This window comes from Nothoprocta perdicaria, unplaced genomic scaffold, assembly GCF_003342845.1.
Source record: "Nothoprocta perdicaria isolate Ctin4 unplaced genomic scaffold, notPer1 scaffold_8, whole genome shotgun sequence".
NCBI lineage: Eukaryota > Metazoa > Chordata > Aves > Tinamiformes > Tinamidae > Nothoprocta > Nothoprocta perdicaria.
The window spans coordinates 206,883-225,706 of record NW_020456087.1 but is presented as its reverse complement, the minus strand read 5'-3'; the positions used below and the strand labels follow the sequence as shown (position 1 = coordinate 225,706).

At 39.1% G+C, this 18,824-nt stretch overlaps 1 long non-coding RNA gene across 3 annotated transcripts in view; it reads left to right on the top strand.

Annotated features, from left to right (window-relative positions):
* Nucleotides 1-2,148, top strand: part of LOC112958018 — a 30,929-nt gene extending 28,781 nt beyond the window's left edge. For all 3 annotated transcript variants that reach the window (XR_003251324.1, XR_003251325.1, XR_003251328.1), the window contains one exon: nt 1,843-2,148. This is a non-coding gene — a long non-coding RNA (uncharacterized LOC112958018). The remainder of the gene's footprint in view (nt 1-1,842) is intronic.
* Nucleotides 2,149-18,824: the final 16,676 nt, after the last annotated feature.

Below are 18,824 nucleotides of genomic sequence, written 5' to 3'. Positions count from 1 at the left end.
CTACTACTGCTGGTTGTTCTTGTGTGCTTGCTTGGTCTGCTCCTTTTCAATGTTGCTCGTACAAATCAGAAGGCCAGTGATATTACTAAGCTTTACTTGACCTCTGAAAGAGTTCCCAGTGAGAACTTCATTTCTGTTTTTGGCATTTTACCTAACCCTTACAGAAAGCTGGATCTTCATTTTAGCCTGAGAAAAAGCTACCAGAAAAAGTTATCATAATGCCATGTGCTCTTTCCTTCACTTTTCAAAGGCAATGGTAATTTGCATTAAAATGGAATCCCTAGTTCTTTATTTTTAGTTTTCAGTTGAAAGAGAAAAAGCAAAATTTATTCTAAATAACCTTGATTTGCTTTTCAAGTTATCAACTTCTGCTTTGAATATTCATTTGTTACTTTAACCTAATAATTCTTTTTCAGTTTACAGAATTAAATTTTCCTTGCCACACCTGTGGTTATTTCCTTATCTAGCTTAGCACTGCCATTGAGTAGGTGCTTTCTCTGCATGGCAGCTTTCCAGCGGGCAGTAGCTGCTGTCAATGCAGATGTGTTTAATCAATAAGGGTGTTTCTCATACCCTCTCACCAATGTTTAGAGCAAGTTACCTCCCTTTTAGGTCCAGTCTTTGGTGAAACAAAAATGTAAAACAAGCGAAGGAGCTCTTGACTATTATGAAATAGAAACCAGATTTCTGTATTTTTATTCAGCATGTATCCTTTGCTCTTTTTTTAAACAGTCACTGACATTTTAGCAATCCAGATGCTGCAGCTTTTAATCAATGATTCAGTACACAGCCCATGAGATGTGCCACAACACTTCAACAAGCAAGTTCTATCTCTCCATGGGGACAAAGGATCTGAGTTTGTGTCAGTCTCCCCTTGTCAGTTATAATTAACCATAGATCCATTTACATACATAAATATTTATACACAAAGAGAAGACTTCCTAGTGCTTTATCAGATCTTTTTATCACTGTTGGTTCTGATGACAGCAAAACACAATTTGGCTTTGTTAAAAGCTCACAGAATTTTGCACATTCTCTTTCTATAATGAAATTTTAGCATAGTTCTTTAGGTGTTAAGTAGCTGCAGCTTCTGGGGCCGTCAGGATATAGTGGTTGCATATATTTCTTATTTTAAATCATCTTGACAATGTCTGAAGATAGATACAAAAAGAATGAATGACAAATTGTACAAAACCACAGAACTTACAAGACTTTTACATTTTTATGTCTTTTTAAAGAAACCAAAACCCTTGTGTCACACAGCAAGAGTGGCAGAAAAAATTTACACAGGATTCTCAAACTAAAGCACAGCCCAATGTTACTGCATAGCTTGTCCTTGGTGTGACCTGCTCAAGAAAAACTAACTTACCTGCCACTAAGCCACTGGAAAAGCCCATGCAACTGTTCTGCTCGACACCAGCTCTTGTTGGAAAAAATGAGAACTGTCTATGCCAGTTGCATAGGTGACACTTCTGCTCTAGTAGGTAAGATCTGAACGTGCCTGGGTCCATGTACAACCATCTGGATCACTTGCACTTGATTTCCAAGGCCTGAAATCAGTATGTAGAAGTAGCAGTTATTAAGAACTAATTATTTAAGGACTTGCAAATGTGACTGCTGTGAAGTGTAAAGACTTCAGCTGAAAAAAAAAAATGGAGTATATGTTAGGAGTGTTGGTCCTAGGGGGAGAGGGAGAGAGAAGCTAAATTAACTTGAAAGTGGCTATTAAATTGAGGATCTTATTTAATTTGCTAGTTCATTTTGTTTGTAGCATTTGGCTCCCAAAGTTACCCTTCCAAGTATTGGATATGGTCTGAAGCATTTTGTTTTGTTTTCCTCCAGTTATCTCATGTGATCTTGGAAGATTTTCTCTCAGTCCACCGCTTCAACAACCATGAGCACCTCCACGCTATAAATAACCTTTGCTTCTGTTTTATCATCAAAACTCCACGTTACTGCTGCTGAGTTAGAATTTGAGCAACTGAGCAAAGCGACTTGTTGCAATTGCATCATCTGCTTTGCTAATACGTAACATGATTTCTGCAGAAAGCTGATAATTTAACAGACTGTTTGACAAGTGTCTTATGAAATTAAGTAGACAAACTGCTAACAAGAGATTACAAATAAAAAGTAATTGTCAATAAGGTATAATTTAAGCTTAGAAAGGAAGGGAAATTTAATTGCCCTTCAGGCCAGAGCTAAGAGCAAAGCAAAAAGTATCAGTCCATGATTCTGTCCACAGTACGCAATCATTGGATTCTAAGGATGGGAATTGGAAGCGGAGCAGGGAAAAAAGATGTCTGGGAGAAAATACATAAAGAGGAGCACAAGAAATAATAATTCATTCCCTATGATGGCTTTCTGGAACTGATTTAACATTGCAGCCATACAGATGGCTTTCCTAGTGATCTCTTGGCTGTGTTTGTAGTCCACTCTATCATAATATTTCTTTTTGGTCTTTTGTAGGTTAGTAGTGCTTTAAAAGCAGAGGCTATTAGAAGCAGCAGTAACAGGGAAATATTGGAGTTTTCAAGGACTGAATGGGCTGGAGACTCAGAGCCGCTACTAGACCTTTATATTCTCTTTTAGAAATTCTTTTAAATAATCATGCTGAACTTGTCCCAGGTTGCTTTTAATTCTGAGTATGTTCTTTATTTCTTGAGAGGTTGCTTATTAGCATAAAATCCCAGACATTGCATTCTGAGATTTTTCTAGAAGATGGCTTGATCTTCAAATTCTAGCGTAGGGGTAGTTACCCAGAGCCATGTGCTATGTGCTCTGAAGCACGAGATTATTCAGCCTTCTGCAGAGCAACAGTCCACCTGCTCCACTGAGCTGCTCTTTGCAAGCAAGGTGGGCTGTCAATTTCCTAAAAATATAGTGCTAAAAACTACATAGCTGTATATGAAACAGTTAATGATGACTCATATTTACACACACACAAAAAAAAAACAGTTCTAGTATTTATAAATAATTTTGGACAGTGACATAAAATTGGGTTCCAATTCCATGAACTGTTTGTATTGAATTCAGCCATTCAGTTACAGTTAGTGTTGTGGAATTGAGATGCATTTCATCCCTTTGTGATGTACAGCAGTCATCTCATGTGAAATAAACACAGCAATTTTCTTTTTTTTTTTCCGAAAGCAAAAGTTATTTTTAAGAGATAAAAGGCAATAAAGGATAATTCAGAGACAAATCCAAAAAGCAATCACAGTTTCTCTGATGGATGGACATAGGTAAGCTGAAAACTAAGATGTGCAGCTGCCTAACCCTGCAGATGCCTGGGCTCACCAGGGGCTCCTTTTCATACCTGAGCATTCCTGAGGCATCCGTAATTCTGCTGTGCAGCAAGCCCAGAACTTTTCCTATTCAAAGAACCTGCTATCCAGTTCCTAACCAAGCTAGATTGCATCTGTTGCAACCTAGCAAGTACCTGCAGGATATAATGCCCGATATAATAGGCATGCTGATAGTATTCTTCACATGCATTCAGGGGATCAGCCCACATGTAGTGCAAAGGGTCCTCCTGTCCTTCCACAGCAGTGACAAACTGTCACGTTCTCCTCAGTCTGCTCCCTAGCAAGCCAGGTTATCCCTCCAGATCTGTTGCAGAGAGCAATGTAAAAGGAGAGCAAGTGAGGAGGAGCATTTAGCCTGGCAGTGAGGTATCGCACAGGGAAGGGGAAACCATCTACTGCATTTTGCAAGTTAAATAGCAATGCTTGCTGTATTAATTTAAATAATACTTGAGTCTGATAGGCAAAGCTCCAGTGCGGAGTATGAGGAGATCTTTGATGGCCACAGTAGTCAAATCCCTTGAAGTTAAAAGTATTGTTCTCAGGAGAGATTGCCTGAATTACTGCCAAAACAACACACAAATCGATCACACTCCTTATACAAAAACTATTACTCTGTACTTTTGTTTAGATCACTGAGCCCTTTCTAGAGTGTCAGAGGAGGTGCCTGCATGCACACTGGCTGCACTAGAGGGAGCAGGAACCCTGTCTCTGCCGTGGGCAGCTTTGTCTCATCTGGGCTCCTGTTGAACACAGGCTGTTCAGAGGCCATCAGCGTGATCAGGTTCCTGGTCATCGAAGACAAAACCGTGCGACGGAAACATTGATGCGAATCAAAGCTGAAGATCTATGTGGCAACAGGGATCTCCTCACTTCCTGTATATTTTCTCCTTTGAACACTGCTAGCTGTTTCAGAAAATTTATTTCATCAGAAATCACCTGTATTTGCAATCGTTTTCTCCTAATCTAGGATCAAGGTGCATGGTATTTATATGCCTCACAGATTCAGGGAATTCCTCACTTGATCATGATCCAGATTTTACACCTCTGATCAAAATTTCCCATGTCAACCATCCCCTGATTCACTTCTTTGTAGAGCAGACAGAGCAAACCAGAAACTTGTTACGAGCTCCTCTTCTAAAGACGAAAAAAACTCCCTAGATTGATAGTATAGTCTGCTTCTGTCTGTAAATTGCAGGAAAAAATGACCTATGCCAGATCAGTGAAAGAGGTTTTTCTTAGCTGAGAGGCATGGTTTAATCGCTACTATAAAGCATTCTTATAGTTCCATCTAAAATGCTCTAACAAGGGTTTTTCTTAACAAAGGAAAATCCATCAAAAGCCCTCAAGGAATCCATGAGAAATCACAACGTGTTCATTGTCTTCCTTTTCTGTGCCAAACAGATACCTGCATCTGTAAGACTGTAAATGGTAAAAAGAGGAAGAGCACAAGAAAAAGAAGGGATAACTTATAAAAATACTGCTTATCTATTGCTGCAATAGCTGTAGAAGAAGATTCTCCTGTATCTTAAATAGGAAACAATATTCTACTATCTAAAGAAGCAACATATATTTTTTATATGTTAAAACCAAAGTCAATATTACTCTTCTGAAAAGATTGATTCCCAGGTCTTCAGTCATGGTAGTTTCTTGCACAGTTTCAACTCTTTTCTAGATTTTAATCCTTTTCCTTTTCTGCTTCCTTTTTAGCTCATGTTCTTGCCAGCTTCTTCAAACAAAACAGTTATCAGAACTCTCCACTATCATTTTTTTTTTGCCATCTCTCAACCTCTCCCTTTACTCCAGCTTTCACCTGTGATTATTTGTCTTTTTTTCTTGCTTAGCCTTTTCACTGTCTGACAGTTCCCTATACTGTCCTTATTACTTCCCTTCCTCTTGCTTATTCTTAACACTCTCCTTTTCCTCTGGCTCTTTTCTTTCAGCCTTCAGTCATATCACAAGTTCTACTATTACAGAATAATATTCTCTTTACTGTTATTTATTTCTCCACTGCTCCCCATCTCCTTCTATCTGTACACAAAGTATATAATCTGTTTCCTTTTTTAAAAGAAGAACTTTTAATTCTTCATCATCCATAACATTCTGCAAAAGCTGAAAAAAAAATCCAGTAGTCCAGTTAGTTTAGAGACTCAGAGCTTTGAAATCTTAAACAGTGGTCATCATTTTTCAGGAAATGGCAGATGGCTGTTGGAAAACTTCTGGAAAATGAAATTCCTCATCAAAATAAAAAAAGCTCTTGGGAAAGGTCTTGATGCTTTTTGTGGTGCTGTGTTGCACCTTAACAGAAACAAGCAGCCATTCCACTCTTTTCCTTGCTTTTGACAGGAGAATAAAACCTTCAGAAATAACTAATCTGTATTATAGGATGGGAGAAAAAGGACAACCTACATTGTTCAGGACATGTCAACAATCCTTTTATTTGCCTGCACACCCCAAATCCCTTCAGTTCAAACTTTGATTTGGGAGCCCGTTCTCCTTTTAAAACTACAAGACATATTAAAAAAAAACCCTTTTTTTTTTAATGTGGCCTATTTCTACTGCAATAGTCTGCAGATGAGAGAAGGGAATAGAAAAGTTATTAAAGTATTTGGTGGATTCTGACATTCTTTATTTCTATGTCCTCGATTAAGTAATTTCACTTCAGTGTTCCTTAGTTTTCTCAGCTATAAAATGAAACTAATACAGCTTGCCTACCCTTAAGATGACCGGAGAATGCTAACCTTTCAAGAACTACATTAAAAATTTTGCTTCACTTTTATCAACTGTTCCTATCACTTGAGGGTATGTGAAGTCTCTGCAATCCAACCCTCTGAGGTCTTTCTTGAAAGAGCATTTACTGATGACATGCAATTTGTGTGGCCCATCTGACAGCCCAGACACCTTTAGTTTCTCAGTTCGTGTAAGCCAAGTCCTTTGTTTGAGATGTATCAGAATTGTGACTTGTGAATTTAAGACTGCCAAACAAGTCATGCACAATCATGCACAGACATGCAGAGCAAGAATAAAAGATCTGTCAACCAACAGCTTGGTGAAAATGCAAAATGCAGCTTAAGAAACACTGAGTTTATTTTGATTTCAACCTTACTTTAAAATTTCCTTTTCCTCTGCAGGTACAGACACAAAGTCTAAGACATTCCTTATAATCATCTAATCATTAACCAAAGCACCCAGCTCTTTCTCCTTAATTGGTTCCAATTGACAAATGCACTACTTAATAGCAGAAATTATGGCTGTTAGTGTCCAAATGCATGACATTTTACTTTGCTCTATTGAATTTCTATTATCCAGGTCTCTTCCTGCGTGATATTCTGATCTTCCTGTGAACTGGCATACTAACACACTGACTTTGTATCCACAGCAGAGAGCGTCGCTCCTGCTGCTCCCTGCACACGTGTGATCCCAGGTACTGCTCCTCATATTGAGCACTGCTTGCTGCAGCCTTTTTATCCGCACTGATTCTTCTCCATCTACTTCTTGCACAGCATATGTGAATAAGGTGGGAGAAAAGCCTTAACACTTCACCTACCAGAAGGAAGGATATGATTCATTTAATCTCATGAGTCTTGTAACCAAAACTAGAACGAACTGTAACCTTATATCTATAGATTTCCACTGCACTGCTAGTGACCATCACTCTTGGGCTCAGCAATCTCACCACATCCCTAAAACTGTGTCTCAATAACTCACTGCTAGGATGAGGCTGTTTTCTAAACAAGGAAGGACCATCTGTGGCCTGCTACCAGATTTGCAAGGTCTACTTCACAACCGTGTACAATTAGCTAGCATTGGCTCTATAGCAATATATTCCTATTTCTAGGCTTTCAATCTGACCTAGAAGTAAGTATCTATCATTTACTGCAATTCAAGCATACTGGATTCAAGTAGGTATACGATATAATAGTTTAATATTAATAAGCACAGAATGTCTACTGTCGTCGTAGACACGTAGGCAGCACTCCAGTGGTGCTGCCCAGTATCAGCAAGTTCGGCCACACAAGTGCTACTACAGATTGTCCTCCATAATTCAGCCTGATTCCAGTAACAAAGTTTCAGCACAAAGTGAAATACAGGAAATTCCACTTAAACATAAGAAAAAAAGTTATTGTTGTTCTTGGGATAGTAGTCATAGAGTACAGCAGGTTTACTAGAGAGGCCTTGGAGTCTCCATCCTTGGAGATGCTGAAAACCCAAGTGGGCACAGTCCCGAGCAACTTCCTTAGCTGACCCTGCCCTGCTGAGCAGGGCAGCTGCACCAGATGATCTTCAGAAATGATATTCCAGTCCCAGCTAGTTTGTGATTCAAAGGTGCAGAAAAAGATTGGGGTACAGCTTTCCAGCTCACTGACAGGAGCCTCGCTGATTCAGGAGAGCAGATGGTGATTGCTCTGTGCAAAGGTGTAAAGAATCTCCTTTGAGGATTTGAATTAAGGGAAAGTAAAGATGCCAAAGCCTTGCCAATATCCTTCGCTTACAGGGTCTCTGGAGCCAACACAAAGTTAAGGCTTGGGACCCATAAAAAAAGAGATTAGAAAACTCATGAAGGAAAAGTGGGGTGTCAGGAAGCCAAGGGTTTAAAACAAAAAAGGTCAAAGGAACTATATGCTGGGAGGACACAGCAGCAGGGCAGCTTCACGTTACGGCAATAATTCACATAGAGTCCTAAGTTTAAAAATAACACCACTGTCACGAGGTTTCATTAGAGATAAAATTTCACGTTACACTGCCAATGCAGGGGATGTGCCCGTTCTCCCTCCTACCGACCACCCTTTGCTTTCTCTCCTCCCACTCCCTAATGATTGCAGTCATGAACTAGAGCAACTCTCTGATGCAAAAGAATATTGAACTCTGAACTGAATATTGAACTGAAAAGAGAGTATTGCATTGGTGCAGTTGGGTGGCTTTGTTTCTGCCTTTGAATATACATTTGCTAGAGCCAACATAAGAAAGGGGATGGGTTAAAACAACTGTGAAAGGTGGAAATAGCAGGATGAACCATTTTAGCCGTACTCTCAATTAGAAGTGAGTGAAATTTATTAGACATGAAAAAGTGAATGTTATTTTAAATACTCTTGACTGTGAGTGAGTTATTGGTGTAATCAGGCAGCTTGACTGCAGCGCTGCCACACACCCTGAAGGAATATGCTCTGCTCCGCACCATGCAACAGAATCACTGACAATATCTACTGAAGGCCTAGAGCTTCCCTGAAAACCCTAGGCAATGAAGACCTCAAATGTACTTTCCAACTGTTGCAAATTTCAACTTTTCATTGCCAAAAAATGTCTTCCACAACAAAGAATAGGAATTTATGGATTTAACACAGGTTGATGGCAAGAAACTATCAATATCTGCAAGGTTACAATGAAGGAGTTCCAGACATTTGAAAATATTCCCTGATATACATGCCCAGTAAAAGAATAGTAAATAACCTCCCCCAAATCTAAGTACAACAAAGAACTACACTGCAGTCACATCTAAGATAAGTGTAATTCCAAATGGTGAGGTGGGAGCTTACAAATGTGGCTATGTTTAAATACTGTGTTCAAAGTAAATACTGTGTTGACTACAGATGGTCACCACTTGCTGGAGGAAAAGATGAGTAGAAAAGATGAGATCCCAACATATCTGTAGAGATTTTCCAGTTGGTGCCCAGAAAATTTGCTACTGGACCAGTCTACAAAGAGAAGTAAACATATCTCAGATAAAGAATTGTAGACATTTCTGTACTAAATGTAGCTAGGAAATGACTCTTCATCTAAAATAAAGAGCACTGTGCAAATGAGAGAAGCAAAAAGCAAATGATGAACCTCAGGAGATGAGAATGCCTATCCTGTTTCCTTCTTCAGAACAGTATGTGACTTTGGACAACTCACAGTTTCTAAATATGTCTACAGATACTAGCAGCCTCAAAATTGGAGACTCATTTAATGGATTGATATTCAGCATCTCTTAAAATTATTTACATTTTCCAGTGATCATAAATATTTAGTGGCATATTTGACCATAGTTTCTTCTTCCTTTGGTTCACAATTTGTACAATTATCAGTAATGAATACAAACCATTCTGGGGAATGCAGGAGAAAAGCTGGCTGCCTTACATTTACAAACATGCAGTTTTAGATGTGCATACATGCGTATATGTAGAGATACTGTTTTAAATGAAAATGTCATTTCAGTCCTCAAAATAGTATTTCATAGTTCAGGAAACTGTTGCCAAATAAAAAATTAAGATACTATTTTTGTGATAGCTGGGAGAAGAATATCTGGATTACTGCTCAAGTTAATGTCACCTTTGAAATTAAGGACACTTGGAATCTGAGTATAGTTTAAGAACAGCAAAGAAAGTAAAAGGATATCCTGCTTCTCGAACAAGTTTATTTGCTGGCTATGACAAACTGGGAAATAAGCAACTACTTTATCTAATACGTTCTATTATATTATTGCATAGTCAAAACAGAAATTGATATTGACCCTGCAGTTCCTTTGACTGCAGATGGGCAATGTCATAAAATATTCAGAGAGGTGCCTATAATGATATTCAGGATCTCCTATATACATAATTCTGAGCCTCAATACTAGATCTGCATGACTTTTTTTTCTGTCAGTTAAACTGTTTTGACTAGAGGCGTTATTTATGTGTGTATATATATATTTAAATCAAAATTATTTAAAAAGTTCTGTTCTCTGGTATGGACACATATACACATATACGCTACTAAAGCGTCTATGAGTGTAACTACTTTCTCATTTATGTAAATAAGCAAAACCGCTATATGCACATTTTAACTAGTGTGCATTCATTTATATTAGAAGGTTGCCCTCTTTTAACAATATTGATAACTTTAAAATAGAATATTTTTAAGTATAGAGAAAGACAAACTCCTTCTCTAAACTTGTGTTATTATGCAGCAACCTGGGTCCCACAGAGCTGACAGCTCAGGTAGTTCCTCTCAGAGGATGAGAATCTTCTGGCCCTTAAGGATGCCCATATTTTAGTGCATCTTGCATCAGCTGATAGTGCAAAAGCACTGTGAAAAGCAAAGGTTCTCTTTCCATATATTGAAGCTAGGTTTGTACATCCAGCAAGCAAAAAAGAAAAGGTTTACAAGATTTACAGTCAAGTGTAACAGCAAAAAGAGCTTAATCTTTGTCATCACAAAAGACCAGAAGAAATTGATTGGGAATAAGCAGCCCTTTCACAAAGGGTTTGTACTAAGATTGTGTATCGGCAAATAGGGAACCACCTGACCTTCCTTTAACAGGGTACAAGTGGCTGGAAATAAATCAAGGTGCCCATTAAAAGAATAACTTCCCAAAAAAAGTCAGTCAATAATTTAAAAAGTCTAAAATAAAGATTAGTTTGTAAATTTAAAAATAGGAATGTGATAGTCACATGTAGGATTACTTATACATGTAGGATAAAGCACAAGACTGATGTGGGCCACTTAAAAGCCTATTTCGGGGCAGGTAAAAAAAGAGTAACCAAAATTAGTGAGCTTAGGAATATCACAGAACAGGGATTCTCTAATAATCAGGTTATCAGCAAGAATTTCTACCTATGTCATGTACTGCAATTATCTGCAAAGTCTTATTCTTTAGAAAAACTACTTAAGAAAACACTTAACTAGGAAATATTTTGAATAACTACCCAAAAAAGAACCAATACAATTTCACCTAGAAGTAGAACTCATGCTGTGATATAACAGCTCTACTACAAATATAGATGTGTTCCTGTTACTTAAAAAGCCAAATGGGACAATTATATTTACTCCCAGTAGCTTATCTACCCCAGAACAAACAAACAAACAAGAAATACTGAACTTTAGAAAGTTTAGCTCTTCATGTCCTAAAATTCCTGACCTTCTTCCTTTGCAAACTGCATCCCTTTTAGCGTGGAAGTTATCTGTCTAGTTGGCTAATACATTTGAAAAAAACAAACCAAGAAAGTACTTAAATGACCTAGGATCCTTAATAATTACACTTGCTTTTTCAGACATCACTTCCCTTTTAATGAAAACGTACCATAGCAGAGAAAATCTGAATTCCATGGAAGTCCGAAACAAAGTGCAGCCCAACAAATAAAATGCCTTCTGCATACTTTCCACATTATAGTTCAGTTCATTGCTTTGCTATTAGGTTATTTTTACTGTTTTGTTTTTACGTGACCTTTTTCTGACGTGCTGGGAGCCACTGCACTCGAATACTGAATTACCAATACTTAACTGGCATCCTGAGCTCAAGGCTGAGTGCTTTCCAGCTGCCAGGCCTATCTCAAATAAGTGTAATGTGGTATCCCTCCTCTGTCCTGTGAATTCCCACATTAGGTAAAGCTGGCTGACAGTTGCAGCCAGAATATGCACCACATAGTGAAGCTCAGGTCCATTTGTAGCATCAGCCCCCGCTAATTTTTGACATACAGCTCCTGCTTTATCATAGGGGCCTGGATGACCTTTCCCATCACACGACTTAACAGATTTGTCACCATGGGGAAGGGAGATGGTTGGAGCGGTCTCTGTGTATTAGAGAGAAATATCAGAGATGATGTTATTAGATACATGCAGCAATAGCCTTTTCTTCCTGGACACACACGCACAGTGAATATGTTCAGGAGAAAATTTCATTTGGAAAGTCATTCTGAGCACAGATTATGTTAATGATAACAAAGGGCAGGATTTTCAGCCATTGGAAAGACAGCGTTTATCATCAGCCCTGGCAACTACGGTTCTTAAAATGTTAATAGTGCCAACATTCACTATGGCAAAGTGCTTGGTGACTGAAAGTTTGGTCTTATTCAGACTGTGCTTCCCAAGGACACAATTTGAAACTACAGAATAGGAAATGGTATTATGAAAATATACAAATGTCAGTTATAATCTATACCACAAGCTCTGTAATTCAAGTATGAAAATAAGATCTTAAAGCCCAGGTCTCTTTGTTCCCCCAGTGACTACTTTAACTGTGTAAATAGTCAGTCACACTTGAGTGTACACCCTCTGGCTTAAGAATATTTAATTATTTATTCAAAGTATTAAAACTGTGAACTTGAAAGCCTGAGCCCATCAGGATAGCTGATAGGAAGCTCTCTAGCAGTTTGAGAAGTGCAGCCCTAAACCCAGATTTCAGGCTAATATTTAACAAGAGTTCAGCAGCCCTTTCGCATTTCCAGGTGCCAGCTGAATATCCTCTCCATGTTTGACTTTCTGTTGGGGTGAGACACAACTGTAAACTCATACCTTGCTTCAGCAGGAGCCAAGGACACTGTGACCAGGTCCTCAGTCAAGTGACCACAATCACACAGCAGCCATAAGCAAATCAGTTTTAACAGTCTGAATAGTTCTGCCCTCCCCTCCACTCCCTATAAAATAAGAATAATAGCTTATCTGGCAGAAGGTGCCAGGATAAATAAATTGATTGTGATATACTTGGGTACTATGGCAATAACAGTTAGATTAGCATTTTTAATAGGTAGTAGAGAAGGACAGATGGAAGTTAAGTCTAAACGGGACTAGTGCAGGGTGGAAATGAAAAAGGTCTGGAAAGCCTGATTTTCTGTGTGAACTTTTATTAACAGTGGACAAGGTAGATTTTTTTATACTGACAACCTGACCATATTAGGAGAACATGAAGAATCCTTTAATATAACCGAATAACAAATATTTCTGGAGCAAGACTAAATCAACTATCACTACAATGAAGCCAAAAAAATTTGGTCTTTTCTAAAACAAAAAAATATATTAAGCTCTAAAAATATACAGGATTTCCATTTGTCTTCGTGAATTTAATATGTCTATGTACAATAGCTCATAAAAGTGTCATGTCATTTGATAAGGTAATCTTTTAAGCACACAGGTGATAAGCATCATTTACTGATCTACAATGCAAAGATGTATAAGCAGAAACAGTAAACACAGTACCGATTTTATTTCTGAGGAGGAGAAAGACATGCAAACTCATAAAATATACACCAAGACTAAGCTTTCTCATATCATCACTGACTAAGCACCAAAGATAGCATACAGTAGTAGTTTTTTAGATGTAGTCTAAAAAAATACTTCTACAGAAGGCATTGCTGCCTGCTTTTTATTGGAATTATATTTGTTGTTACAGTTGCATGAATCTGAGGGCAAGAGAGCCCTTTGAAACCAAGGAGCAATTAGCAGTTCAGAGCTCAGACACAATATTCTCCACTGCATATTGGGTAAATGGCCTTCAGCTGGATTGGCAGGAACTGGAGCTGCACTTCTTCATGGAGCATCCTCTCTTTCCTCAGGGCTCATAGGCACATTTTTAGAGGATGTGTTCTAGTATTTTTAATGTCTCTTATTAAGAAAGACTAATTAACACAATAAAGTTTTCGGCAAAAGTAAGTTGCCATCATTTCGATTTTATCTGCAATCTATTTATTCTGATATACCAATTCAAAATTTACTGGTGGGATCAAAGCTAGGAGTCTTATTCTTTTCTCTTTCAGCCTTATTTAAAATGATTTTGAAGTTTTTCTTATTAATCAAAACCAAGATTTCTTAAAGTTTTATTTCATTTCTTACCCAGAAACAAGAGGAAATACAGATAAAGGGAAATATGTATGGAAAGAACTGATTCAGCTCATCAGAATTCTGAATTTAGTTCACATGAGATCCAAATCATTTTCCTGCTTTTCATATCCAAGTCCTTAATGAGGCAGTTTTGTCAAAGTGAAATTTCAAAAATAGAACGTTCCAGTAAGATATATTTTAAACCTTTGTGTATGCTAAACTCATCAACTGCTTTTTAAAATAGCTACTGTTTTGCAGCAAATGAAGCACAGACAATTGAATGTGTCAACACGGCTTATGTGGAGTCACACTAAAGATTCATTTATTTTTCTAAAGCATTCTTACTAGTAGTGATTGCATACGTATCTCTCAGTTCTTGGTTCTGCTGTTGGACAGGCTGCTTGCTGGAGGGCTGTCAGGAAGGGCTGCAGTGACCCAGCAGAACTGACCAGGGGAGTGGCGAGATTCCCAGCACCTCTGCCTAAGCTCCTAGGTAAAGCCCCTAGGTAAGCACCTTTGCCCACCACCATCTCCACGTCATTCTGCAGTAGTGTGTCCCACGTGCAATGTTCTTCCCAAAAGACCTATCTTGGCAGATGAGAAGAACAGCAGTAAAGGATCAGGTGTGTGCTCTTCTGGGTGATACAGAGAAATAAGACTTGGAGGAGGTGCAGCAGAAATAGCTGAAGATGACCAGCTCAGTGGATGATGGACAAAATTAAAAGAATCCTTTGCACAAGATCTGCAGGACCTTCGCTGCTCTTCAGTGAGAGATTCAAAACACTGGTGCCAACCTAAGGGGATATTTGGCACTTCTTGATTTTTTTTCCTGGTAAACTCTGGCCAGAAATACATACTTCTGAACACACCGGTCCTCTTGCCATAGAGAGGAATCCTAAGAATGTTCATTTTCAAAGGCTTGGAACCATTTCTTCAACTGAGCCGCAAAATATCCTGTCCTGAAATCCTAGATACAGATGAGAGTTTGGATAGATCACTATTTGCCTTAAACAACTAAAAGACATCAATTTACTATACCATTTTCCTGGACAGGCTGATGGGGAAGGAAGAATTTTTGCTTCTACAGTTTGAGCCAAGCATGAGAGAAGAAAAAGGATTAGTTTGGGTAGGAGTGAAGGACTCGTGTTTGACGCTGTCACAGAGCCACCAAAGTCATGCTGTACAAGTTCAACAAATTTCCCTCTTGTCCCGTGTTGCTTCTGAGAATACATAAGAGGTTGTGTCCTCGTGCCATTTTGAGAGCTACAAGACAACACCTCGCGGAGTAGGAGGTGGCCGTGGGAGAGAGGCAGTACGCACGGATGTCTGTCAGGACCACATTTCCTTAGGAGTTGTCCACCCACCTGCCTCTGCAGCAAAACGTACATGCTGCAATTAGGCATCAATGAGCCAAGTTGTCATCTAGCTTGTTGCTGGGAGGAAGACTTAACAGCTTCTCGCGTTTTATAATCTTACAGATACTGGGAGCCTCTTGCTCCATCAGCCACCTCTGTCTGTGTAAACATGGATGCAGTGAAAGGGCAATGCAGTTCTGGAAGGGTTTTTTTTTTTCCCTTTTCATGTACCATCTGTCCCTTGGCTACCAAAAGCTGCCCACTGTTATACGGTATATATACTTTAAGCAAACGCATTTTCCCTCCCACTAATGGCTAAGGCCATCACTGAAGCTGGGTTACTGCTCCAGATTGGAGTTTTAAACTGAGGAAGATTTCCCAAGAGACTACTGAGAAGGATGGTGTGGCAAGGATGGACTGCAGTACAGCCCACGAGGACAGCCAGATGTTTGCTTGCCTCACACAGCTAAGATGGGATGCATTTTTTGTCTTCTCTCCCAGATGCTTACTTAAGGAAAGGGACTGTTCAGAGAAATGACCTCTTTTATCTTCCTTATTTAGTGATGAATACTGTGATGTATCAGTGGCTATATCAGTAGTTAGTTTATATTAACCTTCTTTAGTTTTATATATAGACATAGATTATCTAATAATCTTTATCTCAATATGGATTATTAAGGCATATCAGAAAGTGATTGTGTATAATAGGCTGACTATAAACCAATAGCCCCACTGAAAAGTTTTGTATTCTAATGTCTCAAAACTTAGAATTTCCTGACCTTTTGTAAATTGGCATCAGTAAGCTGAAGATATGTCCGTCTCCTCTTACTGAACCACTGTCTCTTGACCTTACTTGGATTTGCACCAGTGGCATATAGATAAAATGTTCTGAATTTCATTAATGATTCATTAAGGCAGCTATTTCATAACTTCAGCTGGAGCTGTACCAGTGCCATCCAGATGAACAACTATGCCCCACTGCTAAGCCAACCAATTCAAAATAAAAAATAATAGAGTTAAGAAATTAAATTCTCTCCCGCTCCCAAAAATCAGACCTGCCTAATAACAAATTTATAGCAACGATTTGGACACCTACTGCCCAATAACACTGGACATCTTTTTAAAATATTTTCAAGTACCTTGCTCTGAAAACTTTCAATAATTATGTAAATCATCCTTGTCCACAAAGTAATCAACTGAACAAAATGGTATCTTCCCTTAGTCTCAATAAACTCTGTCTTGTTTTCTTCATAAATATTTCTGTAGGTAGCTAAATATTTCTTCCTGTACACTCCAACTATGTCACCTAAACGAGTCAATAAAATATGCCTCTATATAGTATTCATGAATTCGAGAAGAAAGCCTACCAGCCAGTAGACTTCAAGGAACACAATGACTAGAAGAGAGAGCTTAATCAGAGAGTGATGCTTTCTTAATGGACAGTAACTGGCATGCAGCTGTCATGCAAGAAAATGTAAACTGCTATTTCATGAGAGGTTGCTCAGCTGAGTTACAATTAAGAACTGACATGATCAGAACAAAAGGTGACTATCGGTTCTGTGTTGACTTTGACAAGGAAGATATGTTGTTCTCCGAACAGTCAACATGAACTCTGATAGAGACTGGGCCCATATTTTGCCAAATGGCTCCTTGTACTGCTAGGTTTGTTGACAGACCATCCATTCTCTAGAGGTCCCTTCCCACCTCAACCATTCTGTAAAATTCTGATGAGAACCTGACTGTGGGAACTCGTGCTGGTTACAGCCTTCTCTTGAGCTATTGCAGTTTACAAGGCAAAGCAGAAAACTTGTCATATAGACTTGAAATTCCACTTCACTCATTCTTTTAAAATATTTGTAAACTTTTATTATTTCATTACATTCAGACAGTTCTTTACTATATTCTGTACAAGAAAACCCACACAAATCCCACTCTTGGGCACTTGCACGTCAGTAACGTTGCCAGTGCATTTTAATTCTTCTCCTTCATGGCAGCAACAAATCAATAAGCTACACAAGGGTGTTGTGAGATGGTCTGAATAAACAATTCTGTTTTTAAAGTAGGGTGTGAGAATCCTCTGCAGGAAGCTACAAAAATGTTATTTGACTGTATTTCTGATAATTTCAGATATGTTAAAGAAAAAAAATCTTTTTGCTTTGTCTACAGCAGAACATTCAACACTGGGCGACTGAACCCACGAGGGAGCAGCAGCACGAGCACCGGAGAGGCAGTGTATCTTCAGTAACCATGCTGTTTTTGGTTCAGGCTTACACCCACCCACATATGTTGTATTACACGATTGCATAACCAGCGATCTCTGGAGCCTCGTTTCTCAGTCGCTATAGCTGCACGCACTACAATTGCTCTGCCAATACAAAAATACTGGTGCACCATCCCACCAAAGTGCTACTAGTGTGACTTCCCCCATTACATAGGATATTTCCTCAGGCCTTTGTTTTTTCTGCACTAGTAATCCAGCTAAGTAAATTATATGCAAAAGAGGGAACTCCTGAATTGATTCATTAATGTCTATGCAAATTACAGATGCTTTCAATAATTGCTTGTTAGCACACAGTCAAAAGGGGAATAATCCACTGCCTGCTATCTGCTGCTTCCGAGGCAGTGTTGAAATTGCACCTGGAATATCTCAAAACATAAAAACAGGATAGAGTCAGAGGGCTCAAACTTTGACCATGAGTATTCATTTGCATTGTTGATCATGCTACTGGCTACTGGTAAATGTGGAGGACACCTCTCTGCCAGTTTATTTGTGGAAAATGATTATTTGCTTCCAGAGTTCCCCACATCATATGCTGAAAAGCACAGTGAAATATGCTAAAGATGGAGTGTTGCTTTATCTTTACGGCTGTGCAACGAGTGTTTTAAGTCTCTGAATTTCTGGGCTCGAGAGGCTAGAGGATGCCTTCTCTCATGGCATCAGCCTGTTCCTGCGTGCCCCTGAATACAGCCTGGTCAAATGGAACGGTTAAAACATGACGACAGGGAAGGCTTCCAATGTCGTCTTCAGGGGTCTTTTAAAGCATGCATATTATACCTTGGTCAATCTAATATACATATACTGAATATTTCTAAATCGTATGTCTACTTCTTACTGGTTAAACGTAAATGTCATCTTAATGAGTCCATATGTAGGTATTATTTCTGCAGTTATACCCTTAATGTACACTATTACACTATTATCATCATAATGCAGCCTGCAGCTGCATCAAGCAAACCTAATGACCTAACCTAACCGAGGTGTCAGGTCTCTGCATTGCATTACAACCCTTCTGGGCGGCAGGACAACAGCTCCATGTCAATGTAATTTTTTGAGAAAAGCTAAAATAAGGTCAGTGCTTTAGGACCGATTTGGACCAAAGGAAATTTAGGGGACCACAAGATGCAGGGGCAAATACACCTGCTGAGTCCTAGGGACGCTAATGGCGTTGGGACACATGGAATTTGGGGACTTCTCCGCATTTTGGGTGACGCGCTGCTAAAACCCTCGTGCCCCCTCGCACACTCGGCGCTCGCCGCGCCTAGAGCGCCGCGGCCCGCGCGCTCTCGGCGCTGGATTGGTGCTGCCTGCCGCGCGCGCGTAACCGCGCCGGCCTCT